This window comes from Ovis canadensis, chromosome 2, assembly GCF_042477335.2.
Source record: "Ovis canadensis isolate MfBH-ARS-UI-01 breed Bighorn chromosome 2, ARS-UI_OviCan_v2, whole genome shotgun sequence".
In the NCBI taxonomy this organism is placed as follows: Eukaryota; Metazoa; Chordata; class Mammalia; order Artiodactyla; family Bovidae; genus Ovis; species Ovis canadensis.
In genome coordinates, this window is record NC_091246.1 from 27,918,151 (window position 1) to 27,943,702 (window position 25,552).

The following is a 25,552-nucleotide window of genomic DNA, read 5'->3' on the forward strand; positions in this document are numbered from 1 at the left end:
CCTGAGGACATTATGCTGAGTGATAGAAGCCTGTCACAAAAGACCACAAATTACAGGATCCATTTATATGAAATGTGCAAAATAGTGAAAGACTCAGAGGCAGAAAGGAGATTACTGGTTGCTCTGGGCTGGAGAGCAGGAAAGGGTGAATTAGGAGTAACTACTAAGGGATTCCTTTTGGGGTGATGAAAATGTCTTGGAATTACTGGTGATGGTTCCATGACCCTAAATACTAAAGGTCACTGAATTGTACAGTTAAAAGAAGTGAATTTCATGACATGTGAATTATATCTCGATACAGGTGATATATAAAAAAGTAATAATCTGAGTTGGCACCAGGCAGTGTCTTAAAGCCATTCCTGCCTTTCTTGTTCTGGCCCCAAATTTCCATCAGGTGGGTGAGGGGCCAACAGATTTCATGATGGAGTGTGGATTCCTCCACCATTTGGCTCCAAACCTCCTTCAAAACCCTACAATCTTTGGTAACAATTAATGACTGCTTGGAATTTTGTAACAGAGGGGCCAGCCCGCTTGTGGTTAATAAATAAAGGGAAAAATCGTTCATCAGAACCCAAGATGATAAGTGGGCTTAGCATGTTTAACTATTTGCAATTGAGACATTAAAAGCATTGGAATCAACCCCCCACCCAATTGCTCATATCCTTTGGCAAAGTAACCGCCCTTTTGGGAAGGTTTTTCCTACAGAAATTATTTAAAAAGAAAAAAGCTGTGTGCGTATGTGGGTGCTCCTGGCAATGCCATTTCATCAGGTAACCTGTCTTAGGACTGGAGGGAAAGCCAAGGAGCAGAAGGAGGCAGAGACCATCCGGTGGGTGAGTGGCTTATTGGGGATGGCCATGGTGATAGGGCATTTCCATGCTGTGTCCACATCTTTATATCAAACATGTACCCACAGAACTCAGAGGAAGCCCAAATCCGAGTGGCCCACAAGTTAGATAGAAGGCCTGGAGACTGAACTTGCAGGATAGGACAGTCCAGCGAGTGGGCAACGCAGTGGGGTCCTGCTGGGAGGAACAAGTATCTGTGTGTTGGCTCCGCAGCTTCCTGGAGAGTAGAGGTCAGCAGGGCCAAGGAGAAACAGACACAGAGGTGGAACCAGGGAAGCAGGAAGCTCCTCTAGTGTTTAGAAGAAAGAGTCTCTAATGCAGAGAACTGGTTGTGCAGGTGGTTAAGGGTGGGAGAGCTCGGTCTGCAGATCAGCACCTGCCAGAAGTCCCATCTTCTGGCTAGTGGGGCCATAGGACAGTACTGAGCAGAAATAGGAAGGGACTGCTCCTTTTCTCTTACTGAAGATGGAGTTCAGGACAGGGGGAAGGGAGGGAGGGATCTTGCAGCCGATGACCAGCACAAAGGTGAGGGGGCTGGACCTTCTACTAGGTCTTTGAACAAGCCAGGGCCCCAGTCCAGGTGTGGATCCCAGCCCACTAAGCTTCAGCCATGGCTCAGGTCACCTTGACTGTGGTGTAAATAATTTTCTTTCCATGATGTGCTTTCTTTTCTTTAAAATAATTTACTTCAAAGAAGACATTTTTCCACCACCATAAAACCCATGCATGGAAGCATAACTAGGAAAATGATGAAGACAATAGGAACCAAACAGTGGGATCAAATTCTATTCACTTGCTCCTAGAGTCAGCCAGAAGTTTCCAGATTACTGGGAAGGGGTGCCACCTTCTATCCCTATCAGGAGGTCCCACACCTGTGCCTCCTAAACTCATGTGCTGCTCCAAGACCTGCCCAGACCCCAGGGCCAGGTGCCACCAGGCACTGGGACTGAACCAGCTGGGCACACGTGGTTTTCTCTGTCTTCTCAGGACAGCAGAGGGTGTAATCAGAACATTTCGGCACCATTGAGGCTGCTTGATGTCCATGACCACAGGAAAAGGACAACCCTGGCGCCTCCAGAACCATATCTTCCTGCAGTGTTTTGTTCTCAAGCATCCTTTGTGTGAGTCTGCACTTAACTGCCCCACCAGCAGCCAGGCTGGGGGTGGGGGCTTTGAGCGGGAGATCTCACCCTAATGTCAAAAGCTTTCCCCCTCCCCGAAAGCATCTCACAGCTGTCAGGGGCCTCCGCAGGCAGGGCCCTCCATTAGTGGAGGCAGGTGATTTGTATTGCTTGCTGCTGCTTGTGTAAACAAAGGGCTTAGGAAGCTGGAGAGGGGAGGGGGCTGGGAATGCACCTGGTACACCTGAGCTGGAGGCTCGCCACCAACCAGTCATTTACAGACACGTGCCAGGGCCCATCTGCCCCGCGCTGGCATTCTGGCACCTAGGGCGAGGCCAAGGCCACCTTGAGGGTCTCTGCACATAGGGAGAGACAGAGGGGAAGATACACCCAGCTATGCTCCCACTAGACTGTTGCTGCAGCCCTGCACTAGGCATGGAACACCCAAAAGAGTGCTGATGCTGAGTCCCCTCCTGCCTCCTGGTTGGGCACTTGAGGGGTGCCCACCTCTATGTTGAGCTAGTGTCAAGTCCATTTCAGCTCACTGGGCTTCACATGGCTGCCTCTCTGCCCCCCATCCCCCACCACCCTCCCAGCACTTACCACACGGCTGTGATGGTCTGTTTACAAGGTTGTCTTCCGCACCAGACACAGGGCTCTTGAGGGATTTTAATGACCTCCACCTCCCCTGTCATCGCTAATCAGTGTTTCCTGAATGAATGGATAAAGGAATGAATGAATTCTTGAGCACCTACCACGTGCCAGGCTCCATGCTGGGAGCAGAAGCGGGAGCAGCAGTGTGTCAGGAGGCCTGTGGTCGCTACACCCCAGGTGATCCTGGGGAAATGTTGGGATTGGGTGGGGAAAGGGCTTGCTGAGAAAGGGGCTCTGAATAAAGACCTGATGGGGTGGGGAGGGAGCTGCGTAGACAGACATGTGGGGAAGAGCACTCTGGGGAATGGCACCTGCAAAGACCCTGGGGCAAGGCCAGCCTGGGAGGGTTCCAAAAACATTGAAAAAAAATGGCTCAGCTAGAGCCAAGTGAGGGAGACAGAGATAGAGAGGGAGAGGGAGAGAAGCAGTTTCTGAGAAGTCCTGATATGGGACGGGGCAGCCAACCCCCACACCTAGTCCCACTCTCTCCTGCCACTCTCACCGTGAGGGAGAATGAGCCAGACCCTCACTTCAATATGCAGTAAAGCAGGGCAGGAGAGGGCAGGCAGTTCTGCTCAATGAGATATAGAGAGAGCTCCCTGAGAAAGAAGTTTCTTAGAGGACTTATCCTCCTTGAGAAGATGAGAGGGACCTTTCCAAGTGTCACTCCCAGCCTCTCTTACATACACTCCAAGTCCCTGCCTTTTCTGTGGTCCCGTGTGCACCTGCTGTCTGGAGTGCTGGCAGCCACTTTGAGCCCATGAGATACTGCAGAGCCCGTACCCCAGCACGCAGATGGGCAAACAGTTGCTACTTCCCACCATTGCCTTGAGTGCTGTGTGAGTCCCGGCTCCAGTTTGCGTCACTCAATTCTGACAAACAGCACGGCCCCAAGAAGCCCTCCCGGACCATCTGAGCTGTATGCTGCTCATGATCTATATTACTCTCTTCATAGCTCTTTCCTCTCTCTCCAAAATGGTCTGTTTTCTGTCTAGATATTCCCCTTGGGACATCAGCTCACGGCATTAGACTTGGGCTTGTTTTGCTTACAAGCGTGACTTCCTGCCTGGAACAGGGTCTGCCATAGAACAGGTGTACTAAAATGTCATGTAGTACATGAGCCAGCGGGCAGCATGGGCTGGCATCCGAGGACCATATTATCACTGCTATTGTAGCTGCTGCTTCCTCTGCCCTGATGGAGCACCCGTGGACTTCTCTGCATTGCATTCTTTACAAGCTATGGCAGTGGTGTGGTGACCTGCAGGGGGCTGCAAGCTGGGGAGTGGGGGCTGAGTCCACTCAGTGACCCAGGACGAACAGGAAAGGATGTGGGCACTGCCGTGGCCATCATCTGCCAAGGCCCAGGAACTACCTAGAGACCACAGCCAGGAAGGTAGGGGGGACCACAAGCCTGGCCAGAACCAGCAACCCAGCTCCTGATGCACTTTGTGGCAATCATTACCATCCTGGGGTAAAATCAGTAAGCAACACAACCTCCCCAAATATCTCATTTCAAGCCTCCATATAATACCTCATCTGCAATGGAAGGAGAAATAAAGGAAACTGACCTAACGTTTTTAAATGTATGTTTTAACATACCAGTGTGTAGGAGGTCTGGTTATACCACACAACATGAAGAGCAACCCAAATGCACAATGCAGCAAGCACAGATGACCGAAGAGCGCACTCAGCTGTGTGGACTGTCAACACTATTTGGCTCTGTGAAATCCGGGTATAGCTGCACAGTTACGGTCACACATCTGTGTGATGCACCTGTGAAGGGCCTGGCAGGCAGGATGGGAAGGAACCGGACGGGCAGACCCTCAGCACCAGGCACACTCTGGCTAGCAGTTTCCTACAAAGGTGAGCAGCACCTGGGAATGCTTTATAAACATAGATTAGCATATGTAAAATAGTCAATGGGAATTTGTTGTAAAACTCAGGGAACTCAAACTGGGCCTCTGTAACAACCTAGAAGGGTGGGATGAGGTGGGAGGTGGGAGGCAGGTTCAAGAGGGAGGGGACATGGGTATACCTATGGCTGATTTTTGTTGATATTTGACAGAAAACAACAAAATTCTGTTAAGGATTATCTTTCAATTAAAAAAAATAAATTAAAAAAAGAATGCAATGTGATAGTTTCTTAGATTACTCAGGCGTTACCTTCTCGGAAAATTTTGAATATATCAGAATCACAGAAAAGACACTGTATGTTTTCTGTTTTCTTTTTTTTTTAATTCTTTCTTTTATAAAAAATTTGATTAATTTATTTTAATTGGAGGATAATTACAATATTGTGATGGTTTGGTCTTTTTTTTTTTTTTTTTTGCCATATGTTTTTGTATAAAACAGAGCCGGGTTCCAGGCAAGGAGACTGAAGGGGCTCTATTCATTGAGTATGTGCAGCGCCCTGGGAAGTGTCTTGGCTCAGGGACCTGGGCTCTCCCTGGCATCCAGAGCCCTATATGCTCAATGTCACTGCTTTCCAGCCTGGCGCTGCACTGGACCCCCATCTCCCTGGCTCTACCCAAGCTGGGCTAAGTGGGCAAAGCCCCAGACCTGCTCCCTTGATGGTGCTTAGTCACTCAGTTGTGTCTGACTCTTTGCGACCCTCTGGTCTGCAGCTCACCAGGCTCCTCTGTCCATGGGATTTTCCAGGTAAGAACACTGGAGTGAGTTGCCGTTTCCTTCTCCAGGGGCTCCCTTGGTTGGTTCATTTCTAATGCTCCTGGTTCCAAAGGCAGGCCTGGCCTAACTTGGGCCCAGGCAAGCAGGGAGACCCGGTGTCAGACTGCAGGAACCCCCCGGCTGGAGCTAGGCACAGGCTGAGCAGGCCTCTGCCTCCCCCTACCCAACCCCCCAACTACACAACATAGCAAGGGGCTCCCAGGCAGGTGGTGATGGATGGGCCAAGAAGGCTCCATTCCGCCGCGGGTCTCACAGACATTCCTCCCTGCAGATAAACGGCCTCTGAGTGGCCGCCCCCGCAGCAGCCCATCCAAGAGGCCCTCTTGAAAGGCAGGAGATGAGGGGCCTCTGTATATAATAAAGGTGAAAAGTGCCATCCAGACATTTTTATGCTCTTCTTGAGGCCCCAGCTGCTGCGCGGCCGGAAGGACCTAGGGCTTTTAGCAAGTGGCCTGAGGAAGCGGCTGCTTTTAGCAGGTTCCAGGACTGCAAGGGAGTGCAGGGGTCGGAGGCCTGGGCGTGACTCAGGGCCCCTTTCCAACTGAGTCTGCCCTAGTACCCCCTCCTCTGAAGGAATGAGGACAACCTGCCTGAGACTGCAGGGACTTGCTGGCCTGCTCAGAGCCATGTCTCTGGGGGGCATGTGGCTAATTGGGGAGGGGGCTTGCCTATAGCTGGGCTAGTGGGAGGCAGAGCACCCCTTCCAGAACCTCAAGTGACTACCTGAGTTCACGTAGGAAAGCCCAATTTCCTCAGGACACCCAGCCAAGAGTGCCATTGCCCCTAGGGCAGAGGTGTAGAGGCCTGGAGGCCCCTCCTATAGTTTGAGCTCCTGTTGTAGTTTGAGGAGCTTCAAGAGTGGGGTCAGTGGCACTCTGACCCCAGAGCCAACACCTAGCAGGTGCTCAGGGATGTTTCCCTCCCATTTCCATCCTTCATCCCACTCCCAGGTCTGCAGTGCAGCCAGGATGGAGCCTCCAGCTCACATAGGAAAAGGCCAGGCCACCTCAGGGCATACCACCAGGAGGGGAAGCAGAGTCAGGGCCAGGGACTTGCCCACCAAGGCCCAGGCCACCTAGTGTCCAGGACAGGGACTCATCCACCAAGCCCCCAGGCCACCCGAGTCTCTGGAGCCAGGATGCTCAGTGTTCAGCCTTGAAGGCCTGGTGCCCTCTCTCTAGCCAACACCTGGGACCTGCTCAGCATGGTCTCCATCCTGATATCTTAGATTCCCCCTAGTCCAGCAGCCTGTGACCCTGCAGTACCAGGCAATCCCCTGCACACCCCAGCCCCTGAACATAAGGGTCATGTAACATGAAATGGGTTGCTTTTCACGTGGTCAGTGGACCCACAGAAGAGAGGCCTTAGGCCTGGTGGTACTGGAGGCCCATGCCCTGCAGGGAGAACCCGAGGCCCATGCAAAGCCAATGAACTTATCATGCCTTCACGGCAGCCTTGTAACATCAGCATCTATATTCCCATTTTCTGGAGGGTTAAACAGGCGTAAGACATGAACAGATCTGCTCAAGATAGCAAAGGGGTAGGATTTTGGATTCAAACGTGTGTTCATCTGGCTCCAGGTACAGAACTCTTGACAAACCCTACATCTACCCCTTGGCTAGCAGTCACAAAGTAACTTAATGAATAAAGAAGCCCACTAGAAAAGGAAATCAGAAATTATTTAGGATTTGATCCATAGCACTGATTTACCTCTCCAGGTGCCAGGTGGAACTCAGAATTTTCTGAAAAAGCAGATGGACAGTTTATGAGCCACTCAGAGAAAAAGAAACAGCATGATCTTTAGCCTTTTCTTACCATCCTGAGCCTAATGCTGAACCCCAACCCCTAGGCCAGCCTCAGCACTGGGATCCCCAGCAGCAGGCCCCTCTAGTCCTTAGTGGGGCACACTGATTCTCTATTGACTCCTGGGAATCTCATGGTTCCTGACGCCTCGATCTGGCCATCTGGATAAGGGAGACAGGCTCCCAGCACCTACAGAGCTAGGTAGGACATCCTCACCACCCCATCTCCTAGACTCTCATCATCTTCTCTGCTAGCCCCCAAAGCTACCTTCCTCCCATTCAGACCTCAGAACACCCAGCTCCATCTTTTCAATTAGTCTGAGTTTTTCTAAGCACAGGAGAGGCTTGGGGGACCACGAAGATCCTACCTAAGCATGGAGATGAACCAATGGGATGGAGCTGGGAAGTGGATGGTGACCTTATTCAGGATGTTGAAGAACTCTTGAGCCTAAAGCAATCCTCCTCTTGACTTCTCAGCCTTGAACTAGCCCACTCCTTTGCCCTTAAGCCATGGGAGCTGGTTCCCCTGGCAACCCCCAAATACATTACCCTGTCCTTTCTTGGAAAGGATTGTCATGAATGCTGAGACTCCTGCTCTTTGTAATAACAAATGGCAGTGGATCCTTGTTTGATGACTCAGTGCAGAGCCATGGGCAAGTTCTCCCTAACAGTTTTAAGGTTATAGACCATGAAATCTCATGACCAGGGACTCCTGGGCCTGCTGACCCTCAGAGCCTTCTGAGGGGAGGGTCAGACATCCTGGCCCTGTGTCCTCCAGAGAGGTCATGGCCAATTGACCTCAGTAACAGCAGAGCCCCACACTGTCCCCCTGGACGCCAAGAACACCAGGCATCTCCGAGCTGGATTCTAGGTACATCAGGTAATGCCTTTGGGAGAGATCAAAGCAAGGGGTGAAGAGGGGCTGTGTTGTTTGTCCTTAATTTCTAATAGCTAAGTCAATATATTGTTCTGTGGGTCCCTGACCTGTGTTGGTCAGAAAGGCAGGTGAGAAGACGCCCGAGTAGCTTTCCTGCCAGGAGGCAATTGACACCAGTGCATCCCCTCCTGGGGGGTGGGAGCACAGTCCACAGTGGCTAAGGGTGACACCATACACTTGGTTGTCATTGTCCCCTCCCTGCTGTCCATCCACACCCTACTGAGGCTTCCTGGAATCAGCCTCCAAATAGGGGCTTACATGTCAGCTTCTTGGAGAATACCAGTGGTCTGGCTACTGAACAAAAGGGGAGTGGGGCCTGGGGACTCCTCATCATAGTGGAAAACTTGGAAGATGCAAGTAAGGCCAAGAGCAAGGGTGGGACAACCCTGAAGTCCAAGCATCTGCCCACCCTCTGCCCACCCAGTGCAGGCCCCAGTCTTCCTGCCCCCACAGTTCTGTGCAGAGCAGCTTTATAGTGCTCACTGAATCACGTTAAGACCCACAACAAAACCTACTTTGATGGCCTGATGTGTTTACTCATCATGATCAGACCACTCCCTCATCTCCAGCCTCATCCACTTGTCCATCTGCTGTTTGCCAACCCCCTCTCTCCTTTCCCCACTGCTAGACCTTCTCCCCCAGAGAAGTCAATGGCAACCCACTCTAGTACTCTTGCCTGGAAAATCCCATGGACGGAGGAGCCTGGTAGGCTGCAGTCCATGGGGTCGCTAAGAGTCGGGCACGACTGAACGACTTCACCTTCACTCTTCACTTTCATGCATTGGAGAGGGAAATGGCAACCTACTCCAGTATTCTTGCCTGGAGAATTCCAGGGACAGAGGAGCCTGGTGGGCTGCCATTTATGGGGTCGCACAGAGTCAGACACAACTGAAGCGACTTAGCAGCAGCAGCATCAGACCTTCTCCCCAGCTGAAGCCTGCTCACCTTCCTGCCAACTTGGGCCTGGGAGACCACCAACAGGCCCCAAACTCCATCTTCCAAGCCCACCTCTCACCCCACCACCACTATAGTGTACCACAGTGCCCCTGCCCCTGGCCCCCCACCTCTCAGCTCATCCGCTCACACATTCTCAAAAAGGAAACTCCTAAGGCAAGAAGACACTGACTCTCTGGAAGGAGCAAGCATGTCCCACCCAGGCTCACAGCTGCACCAGCTGCCCCTCCCTGTCACTCTGGAGACCAGGGATGTGAGAATTGCCATGTTGGCCTGGCCTGTGCCCCAAGCTGGGCCCTGCACAAAGCAGGCACTTAGTAAGCATCTGTTGACTTATTGTGTGGTTGTGGGGTGAGTCACCACTCCCATCTCGATGGATAAGGTGGGTTGTCCCCTCTTGAAGGGCCAAGGTGTCCAGGCCAGATGCTCTACTCGCCCAGCAAGGTCAGCCTTAGGGATGCTCTGCTCCCCAGGCCACACCATACCCACTGCCTGGGTCAGGTTTCCATCCGCCGTCATCAGGCAGATGTCATGCTCGAAGGGGCAGCAGTAATTTGGACAATTACGACCGCTATTATTGCTTCCTCTCCTTAAACAGGGGCCCAAATTACTCATTCACAACCACCAGCTGCTCCCCATGGCAGAGGGGACCCGCAGGGGCAGGGCGGGGCAGGGGCACAGGGGCAGGGCACCGGGAAGGGCAGCGTGGGCACAGCACATCTGCTGGTGATTGTCCGGATTGCATGTGACATTGGTGGGTCCCACTCTACCCTTCGACTGGCAGAGCCACTGCAGAGGGAGGCTGTGCCCTGAGGGAGGGCTAGCTGAGCTTATCCAGCGGTCACTGCAGGCTGGGGAGGGAGCAGGCCTGTTTGAGACAAAAGTCCAGAGTGGGGTCTCCTCCTCTGAATCCCGGAGCAAGTCTGGCCCTGGGACTGGGTGAAGGGTGAATGAGGGGCACTGCAGGATGTGGGGGAGGAGTCTGGGAAGCTGCGGCCCAGGACGCGCACCACCCAGGGGATGGTGGCCCAGATGCCAGGATGGGCTCGCTTGGGGCTCAGCGGGCCCAGGAGGCCCTGCTGTTGACAGATGCTGGGCCCCCAGGCTCCCTGGTGAGTGAAAAATGGCAACTGTTCATTTCTGGGTGTGGTTCAGGGAGGGGAAGTAAATCCTGACCTTCCCTCTTTCCAGAGGTAATTAGCCACAACCAGATACTATTATTGCTGCTACTGTTCAGTCGCTTCATTCGTGTCCGACTCTGCGACCCCATAGACGGCAGCCCACCCGGCTCTCCCGTCCATGGGATTCTCCAGGCAAGAATACTGGAGTGGGTTGCCATTTCCTTCTATGCATGAAAGTGAAAAGTGAAAGTGAAGTCGTGTCCGACTCCTAGCGATGCCATGGACTGCAGCCTACGAGGCTCCTCCATCCATGGGACCTTCCCGGCAAGATGTAGCACCTGCTGTGTGCTGGGGCTGAGCCCAGTTTATGTGTAGTAGCTCATTTAATCCTCAGAAAATCTATGTGAGATAGGCATTCCTATCACCCTCACTTTACAAGAGGAGGAGACCGAGGCACAGAGAGGCTCATCAGCTTGCCCAGGTTCACACAGAAGGGAGCTCAGCCCTTCCAAGAGCCGCCCACCACTCTGCAGGCTTCCGTGAGGCAGAAGTAACTCACGATGCTACTTTCACTGTCACCTCATCATAGAGGGAGGAAACGTGGGCTCAAGGAGGGAAGGGGCTGCCAGGGTCACATAGATAACTTCTGTTACATGTGTGCCAGGCAGTGGGCTGTTAGCCAGGTGGTCTGGGATCTGAAGGAGCAGAGAGGGGCACAGAGTGGCATGCCCAGGCCGGTATGGTCAAGTTACAGGCAGAGGAAGGATCAGGTGAGCAGCTGGAGGGGTGGGGTGGGATTTGGACTGAATAGAAAGAGTGTAATGTAAAGTTATGTTCAAAATCCTTCAAACTAGGCTTCAGCAGTGCATGGGTACAAGCAGGATTTAGAAGAGGCAGAGGAACCAGAGATCAAATTGCCAACATTTGTTGGATCCTAGCAAGGGAATTCAAGAAAAGCTCTATTTCTGTTTCAGTGACTACATGAAAGCCTTTGACTGTGTGGATCACAACTGCGGAAAATTCTTAAAGAGATGGGAATGCAGGACCACCTTACCTGTCTCCTGAGAAACCTGTGTGCAGGTCAAGAAGCAACAGAACCAGACACGGAACAACGGACTGGTTCGAAACTGGGAAAGGAGTACATCAAGGCTATATATCGTCACCCGCTTATTTAACTTACATGCAGAATAATACATCATGAGAAACACTGGGCTGAATGAAGCACAAGCTGGAATCAAGATTTCAGGGAGAAATAATAACCTCAGATATGCAGATGGTAGCAGTCTAATGGCAGAAAGTGAAGAACTAACAATGAAAGTGAAAGAGGAGAGTGAAAAAGCTGGCTTACAACTCAGCATTCAAACAACTAAGATCGTGGCATCTGGTCCCATCACTTCGTGGCAAATAGAAGGAGGAAATGTCGAAGCAGTGATGGATTTTCTTTTCTTGGGCTCAGAAACCACTGTGGACGGTGACTGCAGCCATGAAATTAAAAGACACTTGCTCCTTGTAAGGAAAGGACTTAATGGAAAAGCCCCTGATGCTGGGAAAGACTGAAGGCAAAAGAAGAGAGCAGCAAAGGATAAGATGGTTAGATAGCATCACTGACTCAATCAATGTGAATCTGAGCAAACTCCAGGAGATAGTGAAGGAGAGGGAAGACTGGCGTGCTGCAGTCCATGGTGTCCATGCAGTTCATGGTTTGATGGCATCACTAACTCAGTGGACACGAATCTGAGCAAACTCCAGGAGATGGTGAAGGATAGGGAAGCCTGGCGTGCTGCAGTTTATGGGGTCACAGAGTCAGACACGACTTAGTGACTGGACAACAATATCATTTACAACTCTTCACAAGATAAAAAATTAAGTAAAAATCTAATTAAGGCATCTGACAAAATTATAAATTTCTGGGAAAAAATAAAAGAAAACTTACATTAATGGGGAAACATATCATGTTTGTGGATTGAAATATTCAACATAGTAAACATGCTGATTCGTCATAAATCTATATGTAAATTTAAGACAATTATTATCAAAATTTCATCAAGGTCTAAGTTGTTATAAATGTAGACAAGCTTAGTTTATTCTAAAATTTGTGTGGGGAAGCATGGAGATCAGAGTGTTCAAATTCCTTTTGGAAAAACTGAGTGAGAGAAGTCATTTCTCCCAATGTTAAGGCACACTATGTGTGCTAAGTTGCTTCAGTCATGTCTGATTCTTTTGACCCCATGGGCTGGAGCCCACCAGACTCCTCTGTTCATGGAATTCTCTCTTCGTGGAATACTGAAGTGAGTCACCATTTCCTTTTCCAGGGGATCTTTCCTACTAGGGATCAACCCGCATCTCTTGAGTCTCCTCCATTAGCCAGCAGGTTCTTTACCGCTAGCGCCACCTAGGAAGCCCTAAGGCACGCTCTGTGAAAGTGAGAGTGAAATTCTTCAGTTGTGTCCTACTCTTTGCGACCCCATGGTCTGTATGTAGCCTACCAGGCACGTTATATCGCCATAGCAATCAAGCCAGTGTCGTGCTGGCAAAGGAGTAACATACAAATCAATGGAACAGAATAGGCAACCCAGAGATAGACCCACACAAATATACCCAATTAATTTCTAAAATAAACTTCTAATTTAAAACAGTTTTAGATCTACAAAATTCCTACAAAGATAGGAGAGTGTTTCCATATACTCAGTTTCCCTGGTAATAGCTTTCACTGTCACAATTAATACTGATATATTATTATTGACTGAAGTCCACATTTTATTCAGATTTTCTAATTTTCCATAATTTTTTTTTTTTTACTTTCCAATATGCCATGCAGGATATCACATTATTTAGTAGTTATACCTGTTTAGGCTTCTATTGATTGTGACAGCTTTCAAACTTTCTTTGTTTTTTTGAAAGTGTTGATACCTTTGAAGATTACTGGTCAGGGACTCTGTAGAAAACTCCTGAATTGGGATTTGTTTGATGTTTTTCTTATGGTTACAGTGGAGTAATATGTTTTTCAGAGTAAGATCACAGAGGTAAAGTATTAGACTCATCACGTCATATCTAGGATACATGTTATAAATATGATTTATCACTGTTAATATTATCATTGGTCACCTAACTGAGATAGTGTTTGTCATATTTTTCCATTGTAACTATCCTTTGTCCTCCCTTACCACAGGTAAGAAAGTCACCACAGGTAAGCCATAATTAAGAAGAGGAGAGCTTTCTTTGGAAAAATGTCTGTTTAGGTCATCTACCCACTTTTTCAAAATTGGGTTGTTTGTTTTTCTGATATTGAGCTGTATAAGCTGCTTATATGTTTTAGAGATTAATGCTTTGTCAGTTCTTCATTTGCAATTATTTTCTCCCACTCTGGGGGTTGTCTTTCTGTCTTGTTTATGATTTCCTTTGCTGTGCAAAAGTGTTTAAGTCCCATTTGGTTATTTTTGTTTTTATTTCCATTACTCTAGAAGGTGGGTCAAAGAGGATTTTGCTGTGATTTATGTCACAAAGTGTTCTGCCTATGTTTCCCTCAAGCAGTTTTATAGTATTTGGCCTTACATTTAGGTCTATAATCCATTTTGAATTTATTTTTGTGTATGGTGTTAGGGAATGTTTTAATTTCATTCTTTTACTTTCAGCTGTCCAGCTTTCCCAGCACTACTTATTAAAGAGGCTGTCTCTTCTCCATTGTATATTCTTGCCTCCTTTGTCAAAGATGAGGTGCCCATAGGTGCATGGGCTTATCTGTGGGCTTTCTATTATGTCCATTGATCGATATTTCTGTTTTTATGCCAGTACCATGGTTTTACCATCGTGTGAACATTCACCTAGAGCCAGATATCCTGCAGTGTGAAGTCAAGTGGGCCTTAGGAAACATTATAATGAATAAAGTTAGTGAGGTGATGGAATGCCAGGTGAACTATTTCAAATCCTAAAAGATGATGCTGTGAAAGTGTTGCACTCAATATACCAGCAAATTTGGAAAACTCAGGAATGGCCACAGGTCTGGAAAACTTCAGTTTTCATTCCAATCTCAAATAAAGGAAATGCTAAAGAATGTTCAAACTACTGCACAATTGCACTCAGTTCACATGCTATCTATCAAGGTAATGCTCTAAGTCTTTCAACCTAGGCTTCAACAATACGTGAACTGAAAACTTACAAATGTACAAGCTGGATTTAGAAAAGGCAGAGGAACCAGAGATCAAAATGCCAACATCCGCTGAATCACAGAAAAAGCATGGCATTGCAGAGAAACATCTACTTCTGCTTCATTGACTACACTAAAGCCTTTGACTATGTGGATAACAACACATTGTGGAAAATTCTTCAAGAGATGGGAATACCTGACCACCTTACCTGCCTCCTGAGAAACCTGCATGAAAGTCAAGAAACAACAGTTAGAAACAGACGTGGAATGACGGACTGGTTCCAAATTGGGAAAGGAGTATGTCAAGGCTATATATTTTCACCCTGCTTATTTAACTTATATTCAGAGTACATCATTGGAAATGCTGGGCTGAATGAAGCTCAAGCTGGAATCAGGATTGCCAGGAGAAATAACAGTAACCTCAGATATGCAGATGACACCCTCCCCAAATGACAGAAAGCAGAGAGGAACTAAAGAGCCTCTTGATGAAAGTGAAAGAGGAGAGTGAAAAGCTGATTTAAAACTCAGCCTTCAAAAAACTAAGATCATGGTATCTAGTCCCATTGCTTCATGGCAAATAGATGGGGAAACAATGGAAACAGTGAGAGACTTTATTCTCTTGGGCTCCAAAATCACTGAGGATAGCGACTGCAGCCGTGAAATTCTGTTGTTCGAATATTTCTGGCGTTGGCCATTGGAGCTCTTTCAGTTGTTGTCTGTTTCTCTTTGACATGTCTCCAATCACTGTGAATTTTGGTGTTGTTTTTTTTTTTCCTTCTTCTTTTGGATTTTTTAAAAGTATTTTCTTACTTTCTGGTACTACAAAATTCTTCTGGCTCATTTTGTATATTTCTCACCCTGGTTCAAGAGTCAGCAATTTCTCCAAGGAGCCCAGTTCCCTTTATTACAGAAAGGTATTAAAACCAAGATGGGGGCACTAATGTACTTGTTTCTCCTAGAGTGCATCGCTTTTAGGCCCTCCCAACTGAAAGAGCTAGGAAATATATGTGTGATACTAACCCACTTTTATACAAGTCTGTAAGTATTTCTATGCATAAGCCATCACTATATGTGTTCCAACTAATGTCATTTACCCTAACCATTTATCCTTCTTCTACTTGCTTACCTTTGACCTCCAACTCCAAGTAAATGTGACTCTCACATCAGCCATCCATTTATTTAATTGTTCAATTCCAATATATGTAATGGCTTAAGAATTGTTCACCCATACCCTCAGCTGGTGAAAGTGAAAGCGAAAGTCACTCAGTCATGTCAGACTCTGCGACCTCATGGACTGTACATTCCATGAAATTCTCCAGGCCAGAATACTGGAGTGGGTAGCCGTTCCCTTCTCCAGGGGATCTTCCCAACCCAGGAATTAAACCAAGGTCTCCTGCATTGCAGGCGGATTCTTTACCAACTGAGCTATCAGGGAAGTGCTTTATCAACTGGAATACAGTGCTTACACACAGTTCCTTTTAACTTAAGTCTTAAGAAATTACTCATTTCCATAGCTACTTAGATCAGCTCCTTTCAGTAGTTACATTCTTATTCCTCACTTTCTTCATTGAGGCTGTTTCATACATTTTTCAGCCTTATTGTGGTATAATTGACAAATAAAGATTATACATATTTAAGGTGTATGACAATATGCCTTGATATACATAGGTATGCGTATATATATATATATAGTGAAATGATCACTACAATCAATTTATTTAACATATTTATCACCTCTACATCATTACCATTTTCCTTCTTTTCTTTTCTTTCTTTCTTTTTTCTTTGTTTCTTTCATAGTAAATGGTAAGAATGCTTAAGATTAACAGATTTCAAGCATGCAATACAGTATTGCTAAGTGTAGTCAGCATGCTATACAGTAGGTCTCTGGAGCTCATTCATCTTTCATAACTGAAACGTTATACACTTTGACTAACATCTCCCCATTTCCCCCTGCGCCAGCTCCTGGCAACCACTATTCTACTCTGTGCTTCTATGTCTGATTTTAGATTCCAAGTATACATGATATCATGCACCAATTGTTTTTCTGTACCTGGCTTATTTCACTTGCCTAATATCCTCCAGATTCATATTGTTACAAATGGCCTGATCTATGTGTGTGTGTCTGTGTGTGTGTTTGACTGATGAATGGATAAAGGAAAATATAATCACATTTTTTAATCCATTCATCTGTTGATGAACATTCAGAGTGAATCTATATCTTGCTTATTGTGAATAATGCTGAGATCAACATGGGAGTACAGATATAATCTCCTTTGCATATACACCCTGAAGAAGGTTTACTGTACATTGCATGTACATTGACTCATCTATTTTATACCTGGAAGATTGTACCTTTTTATTCCCTCCACCCATTTCACCCACTCCCCCCAAATCAATCTGTTCTCTATTTCTATGGGCTTGGGTTTGTGTTTTGTTTTGTTTAAGATTCTACTTATAAGCCTATCATACAGTATTTGTCTTTCCCTGTCTGATTTATTTCACTTAGCATAATGCCCTCAATATCTACTCATTTTTGTTTCAAATTTTGCTTCATTTTTAAGGAATCGTTTTGCCAGATATAATATTCTTGACTAGGTGGCAGGTTTCTTTTTAGCGGAGCAGGGGAGGGTATCTCTGAGAACGCCTTTCACTCTGACTTACTGCGAGTTTGCCATCTTAGTAATGAGCACTGTGTGACTTGGGGTGTCTGAGTCTCGGTTTCCTTTTCTGCAGAAGGAAGATGATCACTGGCCCTCCTTGTTGTGCTTCCTCCTTTTCCTCCTTTCTTCAATCAGTCAGCAGATATTTATTGAGTACCCACTGTCAGTTATGTGCCAGGCACTACTGATATGCTGGAAATAAAGCAAGCCACACACTCACAGACTGAGTCCCAGCACAGAAGACAATAGTCACACAAAGAAAAGTACATTGTGTGTGTCAGACAGCCTTGAGTGTGGTGGAGGAGAATGAAGAGTGGTTGGTGAGTGCTGGGTGCGGAGCTTGGCAGTGTCAGGCGGGTGGTCCCAGGGATCGCTCAGTGAGAACATTTGAACAAAGTCTTAGGGGCAGTAAGGGGGAGTCATGAAAAACTACAGAGGTAAGCAGGGGGCACAGCAAGGGTCAAGGTCTGAGGAGTATGTGCACATAGTTGAGGAGCAAAGGAAGCCCTGGGGCAGCAGGGAGAAGTGGGGGCCAAAGGCTGAGGTGAGGACTCTGGAAGTAACTGGAAGGCTGTAAGCAGATGAAAGGCTGGGTCTGTGTGAAGGTGAGGAACAGTGTGACAGGGACTTCGAGGGCTCAGCGACTGAGAAGGAGGTATGAGAAGGCCAAAGATTCATGATTGGAGGGTAGGCTGCAAAGTTTCTAGAAAGAAGCAGCTCACGCAGACTACTGAATGCAGGAGAATGGAGATGTTTTGAAGGTGAAGTTCAATAGGCATCTAACAGCCAACCCACCCTATAGGTTCAGGACTGTGGGATGTCTGAGGCAGGATGGAGTTCACTTCCGGTCAGCTTGCCCATGCTGAGGATGTCAGGCTGGGCATGGACCTGGTCCATCTCAGGAGCCCTGAGGGCCATGTGAACCCATGAGAGCATGGTCCCTGAGCACCTGGCATCTGATCTCCTCTACAGTCTCCCCACTTTGGGGGAGTTCCACCCGCTGAGCACCAGGTCTGCCTGGCTGAGACAGACAGGGCTCCACCTAGCAACACTTTTTCTTGAAAGATAAAGCCTCCTTTTCTGTGGTGCTCACTGAACCCATTGGGAACACATTTTTGTTTTTCTTACCTTCTCTCCTAAAAGTAAAGAAAAAAAATTTTTTTTCACAGCTGTTTTATTTTTGAATGCATTAGAAACAGATATAGAGGGTGCTCAGCAGTTAGTTGGGTTTCCAGACCCAGTTGCTAGCTGATCACTTTCAGAACCTGCTGAGGTTTGTGGGTAGGGTGTGCAAGCAGTGGCTTAGGATTGGCACCTTGGGAGGGCTGCATATGTGTCCTGCTTGGTAAGGCCAGGACATGCATACGCATATTTGGGCTTCTGGCTGCACATGCCTGCAGACCTACAACAGAACACCCACAGGCCTTGGGCTAACTGGCTGAAGCCCTGCCACCTGGGCTTCGCCTCTCTGCTGCTGTTGCTAAGTCACTTCAGTCGTGTCTCTAGGTGGTCATTAACCATGCTTCCCTCTTGCTTCTTCTCAGGTAACACTCTCCCCAACAAGGGAAATCAATGTTCTGCCTTCTATTATCACTGGAGTGCTAGAGGCTTTGAATTTGTGTGTTCAGAATTTGGAGTTGTATAACTTTGTATCATATGGCAAAAGCATTTCTCATATCTGTTATTCTGTTTCTAATTATACCAGGGAGAAATGCTAAGTATGATAATTATGTTTTGAATGCCTTTATAGTTATTTGTAATAAAAAAAAGAGCCGCTGTCACTCACTCAGACAACCACTTCAAGTACCTACAATTCAACATCAGCTCTAAGTTTCCTTGGACTTATTGTGACAGGTAACTTTGATTCTTGGAAATTGATGTTGTTTATTTTTTTATGAGCATGGCCTAGTTTCCTTCAGATAGATACATAGAGAGATAGATGATAGCTAATTAGCTAACTTGATAGTAGACAGATAGAAAGACAAATAGATGGTAAATAGATAATAGATAAATGTGTATGTGTGCGCACGCACATAGTCACTCAGTCATGTCTGAGTCTTTCCGACCCCATGGACTGTAGCCCACCAGGCTCCTCTGTCCATTAGAGTCTCTAGGCAAGAATACTGGAGTGGGTTAGCATGCACTCCTCCAGGGGATCTTCCCAACCCAGGATTGAACCCAGGCCTCCTGCATTGCTGGGAGATTCTTTACCATGGAAGCCCAAGAATACTGGAGTGGGTAGCCTAACCCTTCTCTGGGGGATCTTCCCATCCCAGGAATTGAACCGGGGTCTCCTGCATTGCAGACAAATTCCTTACTAGCTGAGCTACCAGAGAAGCCCAACAGACATATTGATATTATATAGAAAGATAGATGCATATGTATAATACATATAAAATATATAAACAGATCAATGATAGACAGATAGATATATACATGTACATTTATAAACATATGTACCACATGTCTGAATAATTCCATTTATATGATTAAGAACAGGCAACACTTACCAATGATAATAGAAGGCAAAACATTCATTTCCTCTGTTGGGGAGGGAGTTGACTGAGAAGAGGTATAAGGGAGCTTTCCAGGGTGCTGGAAATAGTCTATGACCTGGTTAGATGTGTGTACACATAAGCAAAAAGTCACTGAGTTGGGCACCTTTTTATGTGTGTGTATGTGTATAAGTGTGTGTTATTTCTCAGTTTTTAAATGATAAACTATTTTCAGACTAAAAATGCAACTTAAAATGCTTTTGCACCAATTAAGTTTTCATCTCACAGATTCAATTTCAAACCATTCAACCAATGTTTCAAACCATTAAAAGAATTATGAATCTAATTCATCTACCAATTTATAACTACTGGTATTCATTATATATGATTTGAATAGAATAGAGACTAATGCAAGGACATAACTTTTGGTATTAAAGAGCTTCTACAAACTCCTTGAATTGTTTCATTCCCTGAAATCTTCCTTTCTACTCATACCACTTGTATTTATTCTATCACAAGGTTATCCTGAAAAGTGTTGTCAAATGATTCATAAAAATATAGACTAGGTCTCATTCATCATGCAAATGACTATTTTACTCATGTTGTCCAAATCTTTTATACACTATCAGATATGTTTATGCTTGTTCCATCAGTTACTAAGAGAGAACTGTTTAAAGTCTCCTACCATAATTATAGACTTATCTCTTCTTTTCTTCCCCCCCCCCTCCTTATTCTGCAACAGGAAGTCTGTACCTCTTAATCTCCCTCGCCTAATCTTTTCTCCCCCTACTACACTCTGCTCTAGCAAACACCTCTTTATTCTCTGTATCTAAAGTTCTGGCTTATGTTTTGTTATGTTTGTTCATTTGTTTTGCTTTTTATTGATTCCACATATAAATGAAATCATAGACCATTTGTCTTTCTCAAAGTTATGTCACTTAGCCTGATATTCTCTAGGTCCATCCATGTTGCTGCAAATTGCAAGATTTCAGTGATTTCTATGGCCGAGTAATGTTTCATTATATGTATATTGTGCTGCGCTGTGCTTAGTCATTCAATTGTGTCCAATTCTTTGTGACACTGTGGACTGTAGCCTGCCAGGCTCCTCTGTCCATGGGGATTCTCCAGGCAATAATACTGGAGTGGGTTAGCATGCCCTCCTCCAGGGGATCTTCCCAACCCAGGGATTGAACCCAGGTCTCGAACCCAGGTCTCCTGCATTGCAGGTGGATTATTCACCATCTGAACCACCAAGGAAGCCTAAGAATACTGGAGTGGGTAACCAATCACTTCTCCAGGGGATCTTCCCAACCCAAGAATCAGACTGGGGTCTCTTGCATTGCAGGCAAATTCTTTACCAGCTGAGCTACCAAGGAAGTCCTATATATATATTCAGTTCAGTTCAGTTCAGTCGCTCAGTCGTGTCTGACTCTTTGTGACCCCATGAATCACAGCATGCCAGGCCTCCCTGTCCATCACCAACTCCCGGAGTTCACTCAGACTCACGTCCATTGAGTCAGCGATGCCATCCAGCTGTCTCATCCTCTGTCATCCCCTTCTCCTCCTGCCCCCAATCCCTCCCAGTATCAGAGTCTTTTCCAATGAGTCAACTCTTTGCATGAGGTGGCCAAAGTACTGGAGTTTCAGCTTTAACATCATTCCTTCCAAAGAAATTCCAGGGCCAATCTCCTTCAGAATGGACTGGTTGGATCTCCTTGCAGTCCAAGGGACTCTCAAGAGTCTTCTCCAACACCACACTTCAAAAGCATCAATTCTTCAGCGCTCAGCCTTCTTCACAGTCCAACTCTCACATCCATACATGACCACAGGAAAAACCATAGCCTTGACTAGACGGACCTTAGTTGGCAAAGTAATGTCTCTGCTTTTGAATATGCTATCTAGGTTGGTCATAATTTTTCTTCCAAGGAGTAAGCGTCTATTAATTTCATGGCTGCAGTCACCATCTGCAGTGATTTTGGAGCCCAAAAAATAAAGTCTGACACTGTTTCCACTGTTTCCCCATCTATTTCCCATTCTTTATCCATTCATCTGTTCATGGACACTTAGGTTGCTTCCATAATGTGGTTATTCTATGGTGCTATGAACATGAGGTGCATGTTTCTTTTCTAATTTCTGTTTTTGTTTTCTTCTGATAAATACTCAGGTGTAGAATTTCTGGATCATATAGTAATTCTAATTTCAATTTCTGAGAAATCTCCATACTGTTTTCCATAGTGACTGTACCAACCTGTGTTCCCACCAATACCGCACAGGGGTTCCCTTTATTTCTTTTTCTTTCTAATTTTGGCAATCTTAATTTTATGTATTTTCAGGCTCTATTATAAGGTATATGCAAATCTAAAATATTCAAATTGAATCACATCGTTATGAGATGTCCCCCTTAATTTTACTTATATTTACACTTAATTCTTTTGGTCTGGTATTGGCTTATCTCTGGGTAGTATGAAAGATAAATTTTTTGTATCTTTTTACTTTTCAGCCTTATAATAAGCAGTGTCTCATAAGCAATATGTTGTCAGATTTTAAATTCTAGCCTGGCAATCTTTATCTTTTACTTAAGATATTGAGTACATTTACATTTAGTAATTACTGATATACTCGGGTTTTAAATCTATTATTTACTATTTTTGAATTTGTCTCATTTGCTCCATGTTCTTTTTTTCCCTCAGTTTTCTGCTTTATTCTGGATTTTATTTTCCCATTTTTTTCACTCAATAGAGCTTCTTATTTATATAATACCTTTTATACTGTTCTTTTTGTGATAACCATAGAAATGATAACATGTAAGCTTATTTTACTAAAATCTAGTTTAAATTTGTATTTTTACCAGTTGCTGGACAGCGCAAGGATCTAAGAACACATAAATTTCATTTACCTTCTGTCTCTTGTACTATTTTTGCCACACATTTTAATTATATATATGTATATATATATATTTTTTTTTTTACTTAAACTTTTTATTTTGAGATGATGATAGATTTACACACAGTTGTGCAAAATAATACAGAGATTCAGTGGTACATTTCTGACTCTGGGTACTCTGTTGTTTGTACCCAGTCAAAAGTGTATCCAGTTGCTCCAGTGATGACATGTTGCAAAACTATTTATACAATATCACAACCAGGATGTTGAAGTTGATGGAGTCAAGATACAAAACATTTCCACCACAGGGATCCCTTATATTGTCATTTTGGAGCCATACTCAGTTCCCTCCACCCCTTACACCCTAGTTTCCTTTTTGAAGTGCATTTCTTTAAATAAAATATTACAAGATGATAGTATAGACAGTATGCTGATACAGCAAAAACCAGGAAGAAATTTTACAAAGTGATGAAGTTTGGGAAACACAAACTTCAGAGTTCTGGAAGTATCTTGAGCTGGGCTGTGAAGAGTAGATTTCAGAGTCAAAATAGTGGTAAGAGGATGGCATGTCAAGACACTCTGAAGCCAAAACAAGCTTGGCTGGTGTGGCTGGCAGGCAGTAAGCAAGTGGAAGAGTAGGGGCAGGGGGGCAGAGGCCAGTAGAGACCCTGGAGGCCACAGAAGAGTGTGGGTTTCCTACTAAGCAAAATAAGAAGCTGCTGGAAAGTGAAAGTGTTAGTTGTTCAGTTGTGCCCAACTCTTTGCAACCCTGTGGACTATAGCCTGCCAGGCTCCTCTGTCCATGGAATTCTCCAGATAAGAATACTGGAGTGGGTAGCCATTCCCTTCTACAGGGTATCTTGCTGATCCAGTGTTCAAACCCAGGTCTCCTCCATTGCAGGCAGATTCTTTACTGCCTGAGCCACCAGGGAAGCCCAGGTAGCTACTGCAGGGATTTAAACGGAGAAATTATCAGACTTGATTATGTTTACAAAGATACATTTAGCTACTCTGGCTGTGTATGGAACATGGACAGTAGGGGGCTCCAGTGAGGAGGCAAATTCAATAGTTTGAACAAGAGCCCAGGGTGGCAGTAAGATAGTATTAAAGGGATAGATTTTGGATAGGATTTTAAAATTAGCTTTATTGAGAAATAATTTACATCAATAAAATACAGCGACTTTTAAATGTACAGCTCGATAAGTATAGACAAGTCTACTCAATCATATAACCACCGCAACTGTGATATATAAATAACATTTCCATCACCCCAAAATGTTCCCTTGTGCCCCTTTCAGTCAATCCACTCCCATTTTCTAGCAACCACTGATCTTTTTTCTGTCAGTATAGTTTTGCTTTTGCCAGAATCTCATATAAATAAAATATGCAGTCGTTTGTGTCTGGCTTCTTTCACGCACCATAATGCTTTTGAGATTCATCTATGTTGTTGTTTGTCTAGTCAGTTCTTCATTTTGGTGGTTGAGTAGTGTTACATTGTATGGAGGTATCACAATATTGCTTATTTGTTGACCAGTTAATGAACAGTTGGATTATTTCCAGTTTTGTAGGTAGTATAAATAAAAGTATAAACATTAAAGCACAAGTCTTTGCATGAATATAGGTTTGCATTTCTCTTGGGCATAAACCAGAAGTGAAAAAAATTTGAGTCATTTAAGTATATGTTTAAATTTATAAGAAATTGGAAAATTGCTCCCAAATTGTCTACACAGGTATTCATTCTCACTAGCAAGGAGAGTTCTAGTTGACTGGCCTCCTCAGCAGCACTTACTACTGTCAGGTTTTTTTAAACTGTTCATTCACTTCTAGCTTTCTGAGGATATATAGAGGTATCCCATGTGATTTTAATTTGCATTGCCATAATGACTAATTATATCAAACAGTTGTTCATGTGCTTCTTGGACATTTGTATATATTCTTTGGAGAACTGTCTATTCAAATCTTTTGCCCATTAAAAAAAGTTGTCATTTTGCTTTTAAATTATAAGAATTCCTTATATATTCTGAACACTAGATGCTTTGTCATAAACAATGTGCAATTTTTTCTCTCATTCTGTTGGCTGTCTTTACATTTCTTTGATTAGGTCTTTTGATGTACAAAAGTTTCTAATCTTTTTGAAGCATAATATATCTATTTTTTCTTTTGTTTTCTTGTGCTCTTGGTGTCATGATTAAGAATCTATTGTCAAACCCAAGGTCATGAAGATTCACCCATGTTTTCTCTTAAAAGTTTTATTATTTTCCCTCCTACATTTTGTCATTGAAACTTTTAGACTTAATTTTTATATAGGGTGAGACAGAAATAGAATTTTATTTTTTACACGTGGAAATCTAGTTGACCAAGCAACATTGCTGAACAGACTATTTTTTCACCCTTAGAATGATCTGGGAACTCATTGAAAATCAATTGACTGTAAGATGTATGGGTTTATTTCTGGCCTCCCAATTTGATTCCATTGTGCTATATGTCTATCTTGATGCCAATCTGTTTTGATTGTCATAGCTTTGTAGTGAGTTTTGAAATTGAGAAATTAATCTTCCAATTTTATTTTTTCTCCCAGTTTATTGAGTTATAATTAATATACAGTACTATGTGAGTTTAAAGTGTACAGCATGATGACTTGGTTTACATATATCATGAATGGATCATCACAAGTTTAGTGAAAAGCATCATCTCATATAGATACAATATTAAAGAAATAGAAAAAGGTTTTCCTTGTGATTAGAACTCTTAGGATTTATTCTCTTAACAACTTTCATATCTAAAGTATATCAATGTTAGTTATACTCATCATGTTATACATTGCATCCCTAGTTTTTATCTTGTAACTGAAAGTTTAAACCTTTTGATCACCTTTATTCAATTTTCCCTACCCCTGCCCCCACCCCCTCTGGTAACCACAATTCCGTTCTTTTTTTCTAACAGTTTATTTAGTTGTTGGTTGGTTTTTGAAGTGTAATGGACCTATAGCACTATGTTATTTCCTGTTACCAAACATAAGACTTCCTTTGTGGCTCAGACAGTAAAGAATCTGCCTGCAATACAGGAGACCAGGGACCAATCCCTGGGTCAGGAAGATACCCTGGAGAAGGGAATGGCAACCCACTCCAGTAGTCTTGTCTGGAGAATTCCATGGACAGAGGAGCCTATTGGGCTACAGTCATGGGGTCACAGAAAGTCAGACATGCCTGACAGTTGACACACATATCATTCATGATCTGATA